Below are 19,811 nucleotides of genomic sequence, written 5' to 3'. Positions count from 1 at the left end.
AACAGGTTACCTCATTAAGGCTGGTCCTAACAGTCCTGTCAAATTATCATACTGACCCATGAGATACAAGATCAAGATGTAGTGAGTTGTAACAAAAGGGAAAAAGTACAGTAGGAAAATTATGACATAAGAGGACAGAACAAGTGACAGCAAAGAAAAGCTTTCTTTACACTTTAACTCTGCACTCAGACCTTCTTATTTTCAACTATAAACCTTTTTTTTATCCATCCACAACTTACTTCCCTGTAAATCTTTCCAAGCAGATTGAAGCATTATTATCTGTTTTCTAAGAAAAAAGCAATTGCTTTTCCAACTTGCCTTTTCATTGTGGTTGATACAGCTATCACATTCATACGTTATCTGTCACCTTATTTCATCATGTTCCTCATGTTCTCACTTCTTTCAGTGATGTGTCACTCAGTTCATACCGCAGAACTAAATCGTCCTTGACAGGTAAAGTCTTTAGTTTCTTAAAGTCCTTGGGTTTTGAATGTAAACACACACTCTATGGAACATAATTACATAGGAACAAATTGCTCGTCAGTTTCACTTGGTTTAGCACTGGAGCACTAAGGCTTGATTACAAAGTCCATAATGATACTCTGATAATTTATGCCTAAAATGCAGCAGAGACGCAGCATTATGTTTCGACAGAAAGACACTCACAGGAGCTATACAGCACAATAACAAATGCCATTACGGCAATCACAGCTCTCTCAGAGTATTTGGAGACTAAATGCTATTATGGAAGACACATTGCTGGAAGATTAACCCAAAGAAGGTATTAATTGTGCCCTCATTTGGTCATCGCTGTGAAAGATAAGAAAATTAGAAAGAGAAACAAGAACAAGGAACAAATGTATTTGATGCAACAAGCTACCGAATTCAATCAACACCTCACAGCCACTGTCTCAACACAAAGTAATTATTGCAGGGCTATTGTCTTGCATTGTGTAATACTGTGCAGGTGTGTATGTCACTGTGTGTCCCCCCCCCCCCCCCCCCCCCCCCCCCCCCCGTTGATGGAATAAGGCACAGGGAAAGTCGTCCAGCATGTTGGCAGCAGCGTAGGTTGCTGTGTGAGCTTCACCTTCACTCATGGAAAGATAATCAACCCACTGGAGTGTTTAATCTCAAACATGTCCGCTGAACCATAAACTACTTCGTACAGATGCTCCATACTGCACACAGGCTGGAGTGGGCGTATTTCAGTCCCTGACAGGCCAGCACATCTCCTCTGTCTTGGAATTGACGCGCTGCATCTCCAAAGGGAGTGCCCCCCTTCTGATCCGATTCGTTTGAGGAGCGCTCTGCAACGACTTCCTGTATTGTGATGTTTTTGCATTTCAGCTACGGCTCCTCGTGAGAGGATGGAATTGTTTCGGCTGGCCGTTACATTTGGCTCTTGAAACGCTCCTAGAGGATTGTTCAGTCAAGTGCCTCGGTTGGGGTTTGAACTCCAGCTGTCAGCACCAGTTTACTAACCCAGTGGAGGAGACTGTGGTGGAAGCAAATGTTATCCATGCAAGAGGGGAGAAAAAGCTTAGCTGTAGGTAGGAGGGGATTCAGGAAGAAAATAAATAATGAAGAATGGAGGCATGGGAGGAAAAATTAATGAACGATGTGGAAAGCATTCAGAGCTGCTTATTCATAAAATAGTAAATTTTTTACAGTTTTTAATCTTCATATTGAGGATGTGCCTCAGAAAACACATAGAGACGAGCAGGGATACAAGGACCAAATCAGAAGTAAGTGAAATTCATGGGAAAACCGTTCAAAACTGCCTCTCTCAATATCACAAATTTAGTTGTGTCAGAAAACAGTGCTTTGAAAAATGGTTTATAAAATGCTCCAACAAATACAAGAACATAAGGTCCAGATGAGTTGTATGGATCTTTAGCTCTGTAATTACTCCAAAAAAATGGATTAGAAAGTGATTTATAGTTGGTTAGAATGTGATTAATAGCCAGTACAAAAACAGCCATTGGAATGAACTGGAGAAAATGCCGTCTCTGACACAGAACCAATTAGCTTTTTGTTTTGTTGAAGGAATCTTCACAGTGGAAAAGATATCTAGGGATATCTTGACACAGAAACAATCACAAATTCTAGAAAATGGGAAAAACCATCATTAGAGTCTCAAAATGTTGACATCAGGACGGAGCAACAAATGAATCCACCAACAGGAAAGCACAAATAATAGAAATAACCACAAGGGATTTCCAAATTTAAGGAGGTTTAAGGAGGTTTTTGTTGCTGTTTTTGCTGTTATTTAATGCTGAAAATCTCTTGCTAATTAAGATTTGAGTAGAAAAACGAAAAACTCTAACTGCTGGATTTGAAAACACAAAAATCTATAATCTGCTTCTTGGTCAATTACTTAACTTTCCACCACATTCCACCACGAAACACGCCATAAAAAACACTAGACAAATTAAAATGTTGACCTGACCAGATGAAAGTTACTGCAATTCATCCTAAGGTTGAGATGAATGTTTGTACCAAAATTCATTGCAATCTATCCAATAGTTGTCGAGACGATTTCATTAAAAGACAAAAATGTCAACCCCATGGTGGCGCTAGAGAACAAGTCAGGGAATCGCCACCACCAGGTCAGCCAGATCAATCTTTTGGGGACTATAAAAGTCTGTACCAAATGTCATGCTAACCCATTTCAAAGTTTGGAGCAGACCGGCCTTTCCACAGAATTTCACTGGAATCTGCAATCACCTTCTTGGAATATCAAACAGGGCCTTAGAATAATGACACAGCAAAAACATTAGTGTCAAGTCTGAACAGGAGCCTCAGAAACAACAGCAATTCTCTGAGTAAACTAATTATATGAACACCTTTCAAATCCAAATGCTGTTTCTAAAAAATGAACCCACATCTTTAGCAAAAGGTTATTTAATTTGGTTATTCTTAGTAACCAGCCTTTATCCTTGCACCCAGTCTGTTTTCCCTTTGTTATAAACAGAGAGCGGCTTCAATGCCACTGATGCTTTGTGTGTTTTTTTTTTTTAAGGTGCCTCCTTAAGCCTCTGCCTATCTGCTGTTCTCATTATAAACTCTCTATATGATAAGCCAAATAGGACTGAGCCACCGCTGTGAGATACTGAAAGCCATTTGACTAAAGGTTATTTTAAGATAAATGTCACTACTCCCTGTAGGTAGTAGACTTTGAAAACCTGGTCCAAATTTCCTGTCGAATAGCAGTGACAAGAGAAAGGCAGAGGATGCTCATGCTGTATACAGCATCACAATATTCAGCACTAACAAAGCTTTAATATTTTATTGATAGCACCCAGCAGGGAAGCAGAAAATGGAACACAACTGAGAGAGCTGGTTTAGAATTTAATTTTGAAGGTAATCGATACACAAACAAGCTCTGATTGACAAATATGAACTTCACTTCTCGCTTCTCGTTGCCCCACAGTCAGCTATACATTCCTGTGCTTTGGAGTTTGATATGTAAATGCACCAAATGTGAATCAATTAATAATTCACAAGCATGTCATTAAGGTCAATCGCCCCTATGTTTTCCCCCCAGTTTTACACCTGGTAAGTGGTTGTTGAGGAAGTTTCATGTGATTCAGCTCCATGTAGGAAATTAGAGCACTTGGTCCCAGTAGGGTTGAAGCCTTGGAATATGATCAGGATGCCATGAGAAATTAGTTTGCAACCATCTGCCTGCTCTTGTCCCAATATGTTCAAAAATGTGCAGAGAAAATTATACTCTTTCATGGCCAAAGAAATCCCAAACTGTGTAAGCCTGATGGCGAAAACAAGTGCAATCAAATCAAAATGAAAAACACAAGAGGTTTAATGCTTACCTGCTCTAATGCAAGCTTCTAATCTTAGTATGACCAGCTAACGGGCATAGGAGTTACAATAGTCAGTGGTCGTTATTTTCAAAGCCAGTGAGCACATCATTAGTGAACAGGTTACGTTATGAAACTCTCATGGGACTGGAACATCCATTCTGGGCAAAACAAGATGCCGTTATATCAGAGTTTAGAGTAATGTTAGCAGCTTTTGCTTTTTTCCGAGAAGTTTGCATTTCAGCAACCCCAGCTGAACTTGTTACTTTAGCTGGCAATACATTTGCTAAAAGCCTCACTGTGAACCTTGTTACCCAACGTTTTTCTTTTGGAAGAGTTGAACATGCTGTTTGAAAAACACAGAGTAATACTTTAGGGCTAACTAGCTACCCTACAAGACGAGGATGCTGCTCCTTACGTCCATGTCTTCGACGTGGATCATCTAATGAAGGTCTTGTAAAGTGAATTAGCTGGAAACCTTCAAAAGTCAGCTATTGACTGAACTTTCAGCCAATGATTCTAGTATCAGCTAATTCTAGCCGATGAAATCTGCTTGCAAATTCCAGTTTTAGCGGACAGTATGTCCATCATTGGTCAGTGACATATTTACACTGTAATAAACAGCTCCATGTTAGCAACAATGCTAATGCTGCTAGCAGTATGTCTCTAAAATTCAGAGACTCAAACAGTAACAAACCTGGTAGCAACATCTGCATGTTGATATTTAGTCAAGCCAAACATCACCTTGATATGAAGCCACTTTGTGATTGTAAATCTTTCAGTGTAAGCAGCAGTCAACGTCTGGGGCATTGCATCTGTGTTTTTCCACAGTAATGTGAATACACCTTAATTCTCTTTACTTCATTGTGAAATCACAGATCCATTGTTTCAAAAATTATCATGAGTTTTGAGGGGAAATCTGCCACCCTCACTGTAAACTGCAAATGTAATTGTAATTTGACAGCCTTAGCAACAGTAACTATGGAGGCTGAGGTTTAGCGAGGTTGACAGAAATCTAAAAGCTTAACCAGCTACCTCTGGAATAGAGGTCTTCACGGGTCCGCTCCTTTCTGAGGAACTGAGACCTGCCCCAGGACGCCAGTCAAGGGCGAGGTCTTGTTTTACTGCTGCCAGTCTCAGGTCTGTTGAATACCAAATATCAAAATCACTGCAGCAGAAAATAGTGGGTTTCGAGAACCTTTAAAGTTGTCAGTATTATCACTATTTCATTATTATTACATTATTATATTTTACACCTTCTTTCTCTTCATGTTTAATGTGGAGTTAACAACAAACATGTTTTCGCTATAAGCCATCATCAACGTGATTGTACTGATCAAATTAACTGATAGCACATTGTGCTGCTGCCAGTGTTTGTGTTCTCTCTCTATTAGGGTCTGTTTACATTTACCACATTAAACATTTTTGAACTGTGCAACAGCTACAGACCTATATGTGGAGAAGAACAGCAGAGAACATAAGAACACCAGCAGCACATTCAAGGTTACCTTTCAAATAGACACTTGACCCATACTGGTCAAGTGCACGTACCATCTGTTGCAGACTCAGGTGACATGATATTCAAAGAGATCATTTCAAAGTTGAACAGTTAAACAGCACTGTAAAAGACAGTGGAGTTAAAGGTACACAGTGTTTCATATAGCTGCAGACACTTTTGAAACCTCTAATTAAAAATCCAATTAGCTTTAACCATGAAATTATAATGAAAACCAACCTCCAGAAGAAATTCAATCTAAACTGAGTTAAAACCCCTTTTAAACCTGACACTGATCTTTCCTTTGCAGAAAGTTTGCTACAGTGGATTATAATGGATTTTCATTTAATATCTTTGTTTTGGATTTAGAGGATCAGAATTGGTTTGATCATAAGAGGATTAGAGTGAATTAGTTCATCTTCACAGTAGAACCCTCTCTTAGAAAGTCTATGGATATCAATATTGGGCGCAGGTTTGGAACCAAAATACTCCACAACACAGTGACACATTTGTCATATTGGCCTGAATTGAAGCCATTTTGATAAATTGCATGTCACTGTCCTTTTCTCTCTTTGTTGTGCTGCTTTGCTTCATCATCTGTCTGCTCACAGTAACCCGGCAACAGGTCGTCATTGGTCTAAAATCCCTGAATAATATGCATGGGCCCTCTGTGATATCATGTGACCTCGGGTCAGTTTATAATTAAACCCCAACAGAAGCTGCCCTCCATTCTGCAACGTTTTAAAAGGTCATACATATGATGGGGATGAAAAAAGAGGGATGGTGGAGGAAAATGCCAATATCCCACTGAGCAGGCTAACACAGCCTGTGACCTCCTCTCCAGTGCATATTTACCACAAATGAAGATCTTTCAGAGCAATGTATAGTATACGTAGCAGGGATGGCTCAGGAAAATGGGAATACTGTCAGGTCAAGCAATCTTTATCTTTAATTAACTTTAATGTTTCTTACTGATCTCAATTTGATCTCTTTGAATTTTCCTCCTCACGTACATTTTAAGAAATATATTATTTAAAATATTATGGGCTAAGAAATTAAAATTGTGCTTGAATTAGATGAACTGTTTAACAGGTTAACAGCAGAGGAATCTAAGCTTTTGATTTTTCAGCGTTGGTTTGAGCGCCGTTTATCTTTTATGAAAGCACTGAAATGATATGCAGTATAAAAATTTCCCCCAAAGAGCTGAATGATTCACGTACATATCTAGGGAACAATATATCACTGAGATCTATTTAAAGACCAAGTAAACCTTAATGTACAAAAACAGCTCTGAAGTTAGTGAAATGTCGAGTATGTAACAAACTCACCTTTTAGTCACTGCGGAAAAATACATTTTTCTCAGGAGGATGAAAGAACCTTTAGCAAGATCTGCTAATCTGTTATGATTATCTCACGATGAATATTTCTTCATAATTGAATTTCTAGTGCGCAGATAATGAATGAGCAGCACATGTATTTTAATTCTAATTGTATACATACATATTTCTGAAAGGAAAATGAGAGCGTAATTAAGTGAGGTCTCATCTAAAAGCTTTAGTATTTGACCTCAGTGCTGGTAGAAGTGCTTGAGACAGACATTTATGCTGAACAAGACCCTGAACTAGTCTGATGACCTGTACACCCAGTTCCCTTGCCTCTCACCCAGAATGGGCTGGATACTGTAGCCCAGTGGCCCTAAACATGATTGAGAGAGAACATTGACACATGACCTCTCTGAAAGTCCACAGGAGGTCTGCACAAGCTCCCTTGCTTGATAAATTGTGAATGTGACAGCCCCTGATACTCTGAGTTCAGGAATATATACCAAATTATACTTTTCATCTCTGTGTGGCCACAAGCATCCTTGCAACATAAATCAACTGATGTCTTTGCGGAAGTCTGTGTACATCTCAAAAAACTACATTTTTAGACTATAAGTCAGCATATCAGGGCCTTTAAGATACCATGGAAGTCGGGGCATCCTCAGTGGCCCCACTGGGCCCTCTACCTGTCTCATCAAGTCAAACTGGATTTGTAGCCATAACTGATTGATGCACACATTGAATAGACTGCTCACTGACCTGTTTAAGAGAGTTGTTTGATAAGTCCGATTCTTTCAGACATTTGGACTGGATATAAAATTTGGTGTCTTCCTAAACAACAGTAAATATGAAATCTACTTCTGCTACTTGATGGATGGAATAAATATTACAGCCCAGGAGACGGGTAGGGGTTTTCTCATTAATGCTAGTGACAGAGAAGTCTGTTATAGTTAGTGTAGGTGCAGGTTGTCCCAGTGGTAATCAGCACAAAGGACCTATGTGACCCAGGGTTGTGCTGACTGGAGTGTTGCAACCAAAAAAAGGCTCATACATGAGAAACAGATCTGTTATTTTTGCTTGACAATGGCATAAAAATTGTGCTCACACAGCACTAGTGCCATGAGTGCTGATTAGTTCTATCAGTACTCTTATTTCTGTGGGATAATTGAACATTTAAAGGATGACGTGTATTATTTTGTCACTTTTGTCACAAGAATAATTCAGATCCTTTACTTAAGTAAAAGTACCACACAAGATAAACAAACTAAGCGATCAAGGCAGCGGTTGACCAGCAAGTCCAGCGCTCTGCGAGGTGAAATTACTGTTTTTGTACATGGAGTCTGGTGGCTTTCAACAGTGCTATAAAAGGCCGTTTCCGCTTAAACAGAGATCTTATTCTTTAACAGAAAGGTCTGTCTCTGTAGAACTCCTATTCATAATGTTGTCAGACGCTTACAATAACAATCTGAACCTGTCAGTGGCAAAAACAAGACCATCATGTGGGAGGATGAGAGAGAACAACCATGAACACACACACACACACACGCACACACACACACTGAGAGAGAAGAAAACAGGGAGTGAACAGAAAGGAATGTACAGAAAGACAAGACAGGCAAAGGGGATATAAAAAAACTGGAAAAAAACTGGAGGAAGAGCAGAATGCAAGGCTAGACAAAGATACACTCGCCTATCACATACTCAGTCAGGGTTGAATGCCTGCTTCCTTAGCAACAGACAAACTGGCTCAAAATGCAGCAAGTTGCTGAAATAAACATCCTCTCACAAATCCACACTCACACACAAAAGAGCTTGTGCTTCTTATACATAGAGATGTTTTTGCTTTGTTAATGTGGATGTCATAGGGGACATTGCCTTTCTGTCTGTAGCACGTCTTTATGCGCAAGCAGGTGAATGAAATGGTGTCATTCAGGTCTAATTTAATTAGCTCTGTCACACTTCCACTTCTTTTATTTCCCATTGGTGTGTCAGATGTCATAAATAAGCATATTGTGTGTGTGTGTTTTGTGACAAACATGATGACAGAAGTACAGAAGTACAGCACAGAAGTGAAGATTTTTTTGAACAACCGTAAAGAAGAAATGTTGAACTAGAAAACACTAGCTTTCATCGAACATCTGTCCCCATTTTCACTTTTTATTTTTAAAGAGCTAACACTGCAAGGCCTTTAAGACGAGGATCTGTGACCAAAACACTCCCTCCCCGTGTGTGTGCAGTATTAGCAGTGAAACAACGAGACAGATTTCAGTAATTCCAAACATATCATTTAACGACAAAACAGATCCCAATGATCTTGTTATTGAATTAGACCATTAGTCAGCCTCTACTCAAACAAAATCCCATGTCGTTTTTGAAATTCATCACTTCAATTTGCAGTTTTGTCATTTCATCTGCAATTAATGTCTGCATGTAGGGTTGCATTTGCAATGCAGTTTTATTCTGCAGGAGTTGACAATAGGGATTATTCCACAGCCTGTGGATTCAGTAAAAGGCTAACCAGTCGATTAGTATGTGACCCCTTCCTCCTGGCATAAGGGACAATGCAATTAATTTGACACTCTTGTTTAAGGTTCTATATGAAAATATGGTTCAGGTCCTTCAAGTTAGTCAACAGGCCGTTAGAGGCACAAACGGGCAACAAAAAAAGTGATTAAAGCATTCTTACTTTCTTTTTTTGGTTTGTGATCATGAACACTGAATTAGTTCTATTGTATCCAGTGTTTTCACAGTATTGGATACAATACTGTATTATTCCAATGGAAACCTCAAAGAACCACGGTTACCTTCAATCTTTATTGGATGTGTTTACCTCACTTCTGCACCTACACACACAGTGAGGGCAGAAGGTCCGCTGTAACCTATAGTAGCAGTGATACACGACAAGAAATCCTGACACATGAAAATAACGAATGAGGTGGCAGAAAAGAATGACATGATGTGAATCAAAGTGGTGCTTCCTGAGGGTAAATGAGTCACCATCAGGCATCCGGCAACCCAGACAGCTGAATGTTTTATATTTGGCAACAAATACACTAAAAGACCAATTTAGCTCAAAAACCATGGCCATTCTCTAAAATCTCAGATGAACCATTGTGCCGTTTAGACTCTTAGGTGATAAAAGCTGAAATAGATACACGCACCAATGTGAAGCAGAAAAACAACACACATCCACCTTGAACAAACACACTTTTGTTTTTAGTTAACATTCCTCGATTTCTTTGTTTCTGCTTCTGACACCAAGTGTAAGTCAGAGTTACTCGTCCTTTCTATCTCTTCTGCTCCAACTCTGTCTATTGAAAGCCATACCGCTGAGAAAAAAGGATGGCAGAATAGCTGAAAAACAAGAGACAGAATGGTGTCTTTCACAGACGGAAGGTCATGTCAGATATCTTGACAGCATTCTCTTCTCTCCCAACGCACGGTACAAACCCTCCCTTTGTTTAATTCTTCAAAAGGAAGCTTTCGCTGTGCCACAGCTCCAAGTACAACAGGCTTCTCCCGCTGAGACCATGAGAAGGACAATATCAGATCCATTTTGTCAAATCAATATGTATTATTTTCAAAGACGTGTTAGCTGCTATTGACAGATAACTTTTTTTTTTTTTTTTTTTTCCTCACAGATTTAATATGGTGCTTTATCCCTGCTCATACCATCCTGGGTTTCCTCATCAAGATGTCGAAAACCTTTTTCTCATTTCACAGAGATTCTGTGACTGCTGAGCTGCAAAGATAAACAAGTTGAAGGTCAGTCAGCACAGAGGAATGGTTCTACATAACCCAGTATAACACCTACATCCCATGGCCTATCGTGTGGATGCTACATTCCTGACCACTTAAACATCCATCATCAACAACAGCCCTATCCTTGATAATAAATTTTCATGCAGCACAAAAAGATATACAACTTCTTCATTTGGCTCAACTTGGCACCATATGTTTACCTTCTGTGCAAACTTACTCATATACAGATTAGTCTTCCTGCATTCTGCTGTCTATAGTGATTAATATCACATTGTCGAGAGTTTATCTATATCACATGATCAAACACACATTTCATAATAAAACACACTTCATAAATACACATTACTTTAATGTATTTATGTAATATAATATGACCTATGTTTCTTTATAGGGGTGGCAGATATTCATCAACTAATGTAAATTTATTCATGATATTCCACATATGTTATTGGTAAAAAATGAATCATGGGACAAACTGCACTTGCTCATGATTCAGTTGTGTTCTTATAAGCCTCATCTTGCATGCTGAAGCACAACACTGTCATATAGATGAGATGTTGTGATTTGCAAAACTTTATGTGCTGCAGAACTGGGATCACAGACACACACACACACACACACACACACACACACACCTATCCTCTCAAAAACAGGTAGTGCTGACAAAGGTTTGTCTAGAAACAAGAGGAAAAAAAGCACTCCTATAATAACAGAGAGAATTGAAAGTTACAGGATGTCTCACTTATCCCCGTCTTGCTTTGCAATCACACTCCACAGCCATTAGGAAGAAACGACAATAAATGGGAACCAATTTCAGCCAATTTTCTCAACAATTACGACTAACAGTATTTTTTTTTTCTTGCTCCACTTTTGTGCTTTAAACCTCACCGCAGTATGTTCTGCACAATGATCTTGTCCCCGCTGGTAATCTCTAATACTGCTGACATTATTATAACCTATCTTCAGTGCAGCCTCTTTTTGTCTTGCCACTAGTAGGCTCACAGGATAAAATACAGGAGCAGGGCAGAATGAAACAAGGAGAGATAACTAAAAAGGGATGTTTGCCTTTATAATACAATGCATCGGGAAGTGTGCAGGTTGCAAATTATTAAAAACATTTTGGTTGTTTATAATGTGTCTCTCTAGAAATAGAAAGCATAACTCTGACTGAAAGCTTTTCTGTGTTTACATCTGCTCAGTTTCTGATCTCTCCATCTAAGGACACCAACCTCAGATAAGCATATATGACATGTCCACACTGTGTCTAGCTATTATTACATTCATAATCCACATTAATATTGATTTCCTGTGTCCAGACTGAAATCAGATTGCTGTTCATGTCTCCTTGACAATAACAGCACCGATTAAATCCTTTACAAAGAAGGTCTGCACTCAGGAAATGGAGCTGTGTCCAGACAGACATTAACACCTCAGTGAGCGGTGTCACAGCAGACTACTAAACCAAAAAAGCAGAAGGTCATCTGCAAACTTGAGTTACCACCTTTCCTTGTATGCCTCCCCCAAACAGCCAAGTAGCAGTAAAAGGGGTCACAATGTGCCCTTCCTGATACAGCACTGAATAATGGCCAGAGGTGTTTTTGCAGACCATTACGATGTCACAGTGAAGTTGAGCTTTGACCATTTGGATACACAATGTCATCATTTCATTTTATGCTCACAGACATTTGAGTTCAATTGTGTCATAATTAGTGTATGAATTTGTGAATTATGGCCAAAAACGTGTTTTCTGAGGTCACAGTCACCTTGACCTTTGACCTTTGACCACCAAAATCTAGTCAGTTTATCTTTGCAAATGTTTTTCTGATAGATGAGCAACTTCATGTGGATGGAAACTTCTACTGCTTACCTTCCAACCCTTCCAACGCAGTATAAAAATGATTATGGCTGTGATAACTTTCAACAGCTGTAAAATCCTGTCTCATAGCAATATTAACCCCTGTGCAGTGTTCTGGCATCTGATAAGTCTTAAGTAGATCTATTACTCGAAGCTGCCATCTTGGATTGTACTTAATTGTCCCACAAAGGCCTGAAGCAACAACATAGACCTTGTGTTTTTTGTTTTTCAATTGCAGGGCTATTTTCAGTCTGAATATGAAATTAGCAAATAACCAAAGCCCTCCCCTGAATTTTGACTTTTTTTTTAATTAGTGTAAAGGAAAATTAAGTTTTGCATTCCTGAAAAACAACATAATTAATATTAAGTTTACAACACAAAAAACTGTCATTTTAGTCTTAATCTGTTCCCTTTTTTTCTTCTTTTTCATTTTTTTTTTTTTTTTTTTTTTTTTTTTTTTTTTGCAAAATTAGTGGTAACACCAAGTAAATTCACATAAAACAATAACCAATCCATCACTGCTGTGTACATTGTGCAGTGGAGGGTTGCAGGGGGCTGGAGCCTATCCCATCATACACTGAGCAAGAGGTGGGTTACACCATGGTTTCCTAGTCTATTGCAGACCTGACACAACCATTGACTACAAAGGGAACTTAGAGCTAATTGACCCAACCTACATGTCCTTGGACAACATGCAAATTCCACACAGAAAGGCCCCAGATGGCCTCTAGGTTTAAAGCCCAGACCACATTTCTGCACTGCACCACTGTGACATCCTATCAAATCACCACAACTTCAAAATAAGGTGCACACTGTGAGGAAATCCAGCATCTTTGAACCAGTCAATTATGTAATGGTTTAAAGATGAAACAGTCAATATTTTTCTTTTTTAATATTTTCAATTCTGCAATTGCCTTTCAGGGCAAATGTTACTTTCTGCTCAATATCAGCAATACAGTATTCAATGAACTGAATCCACCTACAGGCAAACTAAAATCTATTCAATCACCAATAAAGCAGGGGAGTACACTCCTAATTAATCTTCTCTTGTAATCCTGTAATCTTTTTAAGCACGAAGTAAAGAAAAAAGATTTATTTCTCCTCTCTTTCCTGCACAAATCAGTGTACAGGAGGGAAACAGAGCAGAGCTGCAGCCAAACAGCTTCAGTGTGAGTTGTCAAGGTGGTTAGAAGGTTTCATACAGCTGTTCTCAGCTCACCCTTATAGCAAGGTCGTCAAGTTTGTCTGTTTGGCTGACAGCCCGAGATGAAAGTGTTAACAGTGAAGGGCTGCTGTCCAAATATCACAACGCTGATGTGGAGGTGAAAAGGAAAGAAAAAACTGGGCAGTTACAGAGTAGGAGGGACTAAAAGCCCCAACAACATGTTATTAAGGTGAGATATTACTCATAACCCCAGACTGTAACTCACACAAATATGATGATAGATAATTTCAGAGCAGTCACCTCTAAAACATTAAAGCCCAATGTTATGCCAAAAGTCTTTAATAATACGTTTTTAAATCTTACAGACACACGATCACCATCATCACTGTAGGTTTTGAATTAATATTGGAGTTTGTGAGTTTAAAATTGTTTACTGTCGGCAGTAGTGTGTATGTTTACATTTACTGTAGTGTGTGTGTACTTTTACGACATGCAAACTTGTCTCAGAAAAGCTGTTCTATACGCTCAATATTGATTTGAGTGAGTTCCTCCACATTTTCTGTTTGTACATCTTGTACTGTTTACTCGTGGGTCCATGTGGAGGGTTGTGTATTTATTTTTTATGCTTGCTGCAGCCCCTGTTGCCCATTTGGGACAATAAAGTTGACTTGAACTATGTATGAAAGTGAGGCAAAACCTGAGAAGCAAAATGGCCATGGGATGGCGTAATGTATGAACAGGGTCCATGTTTGTCTTTTCTCTCGCTGACTCCTGCCGTCTAAACAGCTCGGTCTTTAATGGATGCTTGATTGAGAGAGAAGCTGAGGGGAGAAAGGCACGTTAAATTATGCATTACTAAAATGCTGAAATGTCAATTCACCGTTGCACCATGCTTCAATTTATATCGGAGCACTTTATCCAGAGAAAACAGGCGGCTCGTGTTTTGTATTTTTAACGCAAGGAGCACCAGCTGTTTAAAATGATACATGTGTGTACTGTGGTCTTCTATGGTTCATTAATCATTGTTGTCATTGATCAGTTGCTAAATTGACTGAGTTTAAGCTGTTGCTTTTTGTTTTATACTAAAATGACCTCTGAAGGGAGGAACACTTACTAAATATTAATAGGGATTTCTCCTCTGGCCATTGAGGTTGAAAAATATTCTGGAGGAAAACGGACTGGGTGAGCTGTTGTGATTTTTGAAGAAGCATAAAGTGAGTCCTATTTTATTTTGCATAAACTGATGATTTAAGGGAGTCAATCTTCCATAAAAAAGCTCAACAAACCCTGAAATATTTTGGGGCAGAGATAAAAATTGGAGTTGTTTAATTTTGATGTGTTTAAGTTTACTCATTTTGTCTAAGGAAAAAAAAAATTTTTAATTAGTATTTTGATTTCCATAGATTTTTATGGTAAATGCTTTTGCCAGTGAATGATGAATTTTGTTGTGGCCAATGAACAAAAATTGGATTGCGAAATATGTTGGAGTTTGATTTGTTATCTCTGCCATGGAGGTAATGTTTTCACCATGTCTGTTTATTTGTCAGAAGGATTATTCGGAAAGTGATGAACTGGTGTATGTTGTTTCACACTGGCCTTGTGGAAGGCTGCACTCTCTCAGTCCTCTAGTCCTCATTTTTTGTATTATTGGTTGAAAATTTGTATGCAGCAGTCTGGATCTGGGTTATATGAATTTACAGTGTGGACATATTTTTTATGCATGCATGGTCAAAACGTATGACTCCTGTCCTCACACTTCACAGATCAGTTGACTGGCCACAATTCTGTTGTTTGCACTGAATACAAGCACGAAAACCCACATTGATTTTGCCGAGTGACAATTCCAATGAAGGTTATTCAAACAAAACCACAACGTCCTAAACAACCCTCACAAAATTCTGTTGAATTCTAAGAATTTCGTTGGGCCAGAAATGGTTGATTAAATTCAGGCTTAGTCTGTACAGTGTCTGCCCAGCTTAAGATTTCACTGTTTAAAAATTTTAGGAGTTTTGGATTGAAAAGGTCACATTGTTTTTACCTCACTATGATCCACTGTAGGTGGTGTTAATGGATACGTAAACCTAATACCATGTAATTAGAAGCTGCAAGCTGCAAGGAGAGGAGAGGAGAAGACAGGAGAGGAGAGGAGAGGAGAGGAGAGGAGAGGAGAGGAGAGGAAAGGAGAGGAGGGAGAGGATAGGAGAGGAGAGGAGAGGAGAGGAAAGGAGAGGAGGGAGAGGATAGGATAGGAGTGGAGGTGTTTGCAGTTAAATCTATAATTCATCACAGTGCAATCACATCAAGCACTTTGCACCTGGGACTCACTGGGGTCTGGGGTATGGAGTGAATGAGACTATTATTTTACTGTAGAGTTCCTCTAGAAAACAGTAACAAGGAACCAGCAAACACTAAAACATAAGCTGCAGCTGAGGAGGCAAAGGAGGAGGAAGGAAACAGAATTGTTGCTCATCAGATCAATATCCTATTCCATGGTCAACTGCACAAAAAGTCCCTCAATTTTTTTTATTTTTTTTAACATTTTCAATTTCTAGTAGAAGAAGAAAGGAAGTACATTAACCATGCATGAGGTAGAGTGGTGGTGAAAGTGAAAGAGGGGGAAATGGAGAGTGAAAGGGAGAAAAAAGTGAAGGTCTGGCACAGCCTTTTCTTTATTCTAAGAGGTTTAGGTCTAAATATCTCACCCAGCCCTGTACCCTTTCCAAGTAGATAAGAAAATAATGAATGTTATAATTAAAAAGGCTTTGTTCCATCTATCACCTGAATAAAAAAATGCTAATACTAACTAAAGATAAAGAGTAGTAGGGACTGAATATTCTAGGCTGGTGCCTGGATTTTCCTATCGCACTCTTCCTATATATCAAGCTCTGACTCGTTACCATATTCACAAAGACAGACATACAGTGCTTTTGCTACAGGGTCAGTACTCTTATGACCCACAGCAGCGTGATGTCCTTATGCTCCTAAAGTAATCTCCAGAGGCTTTTTCACTCTAGCTGGTGTTACTAAACAGGAATCCAGGAAGTCTAGAAATGTGTGTATGTTGTGTGATTCTGTATTTCACAACACCTCTACAAAACTGTTTATTCAGTGTTGACCTTCATGAGCAAGGCATTGTGATTTTGTTCTATTATTTTATAAATGCGGTGTTCAAATGAATCGTTCCCAGCAAACACTCACTGAAAATCAACAAAATTAGTCTTTGAAACGTTTGTTTTACATTTGTGAGGAGTTGTGTTGTAATACAGCATAACATACCGATGTGATTTTACATACATTTCCTATTCTGTGTTATAATCTACAAATGTGATATAATATGATATTGATTTCCAACCTATAACCTCACCACAGTGTTTTTTTTTTTTAATAATTAAAAAAAAAAACAGTTTCAATATAATTACAACTATTTCCTATGTTGCAGCCCCTTGTAAATAATTAATGTTTTTAAAAGCAATCCTTCAGAGTGGTGCTCAAACTATGCCCAATTATTATTATTTATTTTTTTTTTTTCTTGGATCATATGGGCTTTTATTCTGATATTAAGAATTATAGCAGGTCTCAAATTCCAAATAAACATAAATTAGTGAAAGTAGTGATTGTGCATACATTTCTTTGCAGTGATTGCTAATGGACACGGTTTGTGACATTTTTAGTGCTTTGGTTTGTTGACATTACAAGAGCCTGGTCTCAACGCACATCAGCAAACACTACAAAGACATCAAAAACCACAAAAGCTCACCTGTGAAGTGCAGAGGTGAGAGCCTGCATTTCTAGAAGTGCTTTGGCTGTCTACACACTGACTGTCTGGGCATTCGTATACCAATGAACTGCCTGGTTTGCCTTAGTGCGACCTTCACCATAAAGACCAAACAAATACAGACAGAAACACACAGAGCTTAATCCCTCCTGATCCTTCGGTGTCCACTCAGTGCTGGACACTGCTGGAGCTGGAGTGCTGACATGAATAAGAGGTGCAAACATTGCGAAGGCTGACTGGATTCTCCTTCCTCTGCAACACAACCTGAGACTCTGGACAGATGCAGAGGAGTTATTGGGAAGTTACAGTGTCTGTGTATGAGAGATTGAAGGGGTACCAAAGGGAGAAAGGGGGTAGTGGGTCATATCTTGGTGGATTAGTGGAGCAAGGCACCCGGCAGAAGCTTTAGTAAAGTGTTGTGTGTGTTGAAACCAGATGTCAGTATGCTGCATTTTATCCTGCTTTTCCTTTTTGTCCTCTTGATTCGCTTCTGGTGCTAAAATGCCCCGAAAAACAGAGATTAAGACTTCTTTGAAATCAGGAGCACCTCAGGACTTTAGAGTTGCAGCCTGAGAGGTAAATTTTTCAGCAACTTAGAATAACAAAGGGGGAAAGGTCCAAGGCCACCATTGGTCCGGTGGTCAAAGGTTTCAGGACATTTACTTTACATTATTATCAAAAAAATAACATGATACACTTCTAAAATACAAAGCGTTGTTTGAGATTAAATCTGTTGCTCCCAAAATTTCTGGCTTTTGATCCGTTACCCAAAAAATGGTGCTGGCGCCACTTGCCATGTTTTCAATGCTAATGTGCTGTTTGCAGCTCCATTAAGGAGACATTTCCTCTGAAAACCTCTCAGATTGTTCCATTTAATTCACTGCTTGAGGTGATATGAAAACAAATGTGCGAAGAATTACTTTGTGTTTTCCGTTTTTTTTTTTTTTTTACCCCATCAAACATCTTCCGACTCAGTACATTTATCTTATGTCCCTTTGGAGGGGCCCAACCCACAGGTTAGGAACCACTAGACTACAGCAGGTAATTAAAACTAGATCTGCCTTAAATATCTGCAACAACAAAATGCTGTATACACACTGCTGCATCAGTAGTAACAATCTAATGTTAAATATTAATAATATATTGACACAGGGGCCATTTATCTGCAGAAAATGTTTTTTACTTTTACTTCTCATACTTGAAGTATATTTAGCTGACAATATTTCTGTCTATTTTATTTGAATTCATTTGAATCACACTTTCAATTGTAATTATGTATTTTGAGTGGTACTGGTACTGTACTGATACTAGTACTGGTTGAACTGGTTGGTAGGTAAGGACCTGAATACTTCCACTTCCACTGCAGATTCTGGGAAGAAACAAGAAAAGGAAGAACATTATGTGACTGTTGCCTTAAAGACTTCCCTTAGAGGGTATCAGATGGTATAAATGAATACTGATATCCAGCTTGCATCAACCTTAAGCTCCTAAAAAAATCATAACAGCAGATGGCTCTTCTTCCTCCATCACTTCTGTCACTCGCCTCCCTCCAACCGCTCTCTCTTCCTCACCTGCTTCTCTTTTTGTTCTGTCCCTCTCTCTGCCTCTCCCTCTGGGCTTTTCTCCAGTTTTACACGATGAGCTGACGGCCAACAAACAAACATTGGCCCGGGTCCTCGGCAGGCGGAGAGGACACAGAGCAGCAGGGCAGAACAGCAAGGTTGCTATATCACTTTGTGCATGAGCCCTCCGCAACGCCTACTCACCGTACCTCACCAGCAGCAAAAACCACTGTTCAGAGCAAGATGATAGCTGCTTGAAAAATGTCCGGTTGAGGCAAAACAAGGGCAGCAGGATGGTGCAGCGAGCAGATACAGCAACCTTCAACCTGAAGTAACCATCTCATGAATTCAGCCAGTTTTAACAGTAAATGAAAAGTGGATCTCTGAAACTGGGATCGGACCTCTGATTTGTGCCCACTTCGATAAATTATTATATTTGATCTTATTTCACTGTTACCTGGCAACAGCGATAGGATGTCTGAGATTATAATTTGTAAAATAAAGCTTTGTCATATGAATTTAAAGATGTTTTTGAGTTATTTTTATTTTGGTGGTATAAAAGTTCATTGTCCAGTTTTTCAGTGACTTACAACAGTTTCTATTTGCTGAAAAGAGAAAAAAAAACATTAGACAATACAGACAATACAATTCTTTCCATAAAATTCCTGTTTTGACTCTAAGGACACAACAGGATGAGACCGGAAGGGGGGAAATTATTACCGTTCACCCCTTCCTCGCCTCGACCCTCTCCAGTGGCTCTGTGTTAAAAGGTTCCAGACTTCCACTCATTTAACGCTCCAGCGAGCACGATAAAAAAGTGCTCTCCACGTCCTCGCCGAAAGTGGCGCCGGGTGTAAAGGTTTAATCGCCCATCGTGTCAGAGACATCTGGACTTCCTGTCGTCAGAATCCCATTTCTGTCACTTTGATTCTGTTTCTTTCAATCTGCCTGTCTGTGTGTGTGTCTACCTGCTTCACTGTCTGTTTTTGGTACTTCTTTTCAACTTCTCTGGCAACCCAAGTACGCACATGTCCTGACCTCTTTAAAGGAAATC

At 39.1% G+C, this 19,811-nt stretch overlaps 1 protein-coding gene and 1 long non-coding RNA gene across 2 annotated transcripts in view; one reads left to right on the top strand and one right to left on the bottom strand.

Moving 5' to 3' along the window:
* Positions 1-19,811, bottom strand: part of b4galt2 (UDP-Gal:betaGlcNAc beta 1,4- galactosyltransferase, polypeptide 2) — a 161,149-nt gene that overhangs the window by 58,823 nt on the left and 82,515 nt on the right. The window lies entirely within an intron of this gene.
* On the top strand, positions 1,880-19,190 carry LOC139629393 (uncharacterized). The gene is made up of 3 exons (XR_011692965.1): positions 1,880-4,961; positions 10,280-10,403; positions 18,824-19,190. It is a non-coding gene; the product is annotated as an uncharacterized lncRNA (long non-coding RNA).

This window comes from Trachinotus anak, unplaced genomic scaffold (assembly GCF_046630095.1).
Source record: "Trachinotus anak isolate AG129_WGS33_773 ecotype Australia unplaced genomic scaffold, CSIRO_AGI_Tana_v1 ptg000012l, whole genome shotgun sequence".
NCBI lineage: Eukaryota > Metazoa > Chordata > Actinopteri > Carangiformes > Carangidae > Trachinotus > Trachinotus anak.
The sequence above is the reverse complement of the archived record's forward strand: the minus strand, read 5'-3'. Positions and strand labels throughout refer to the sequence as shown.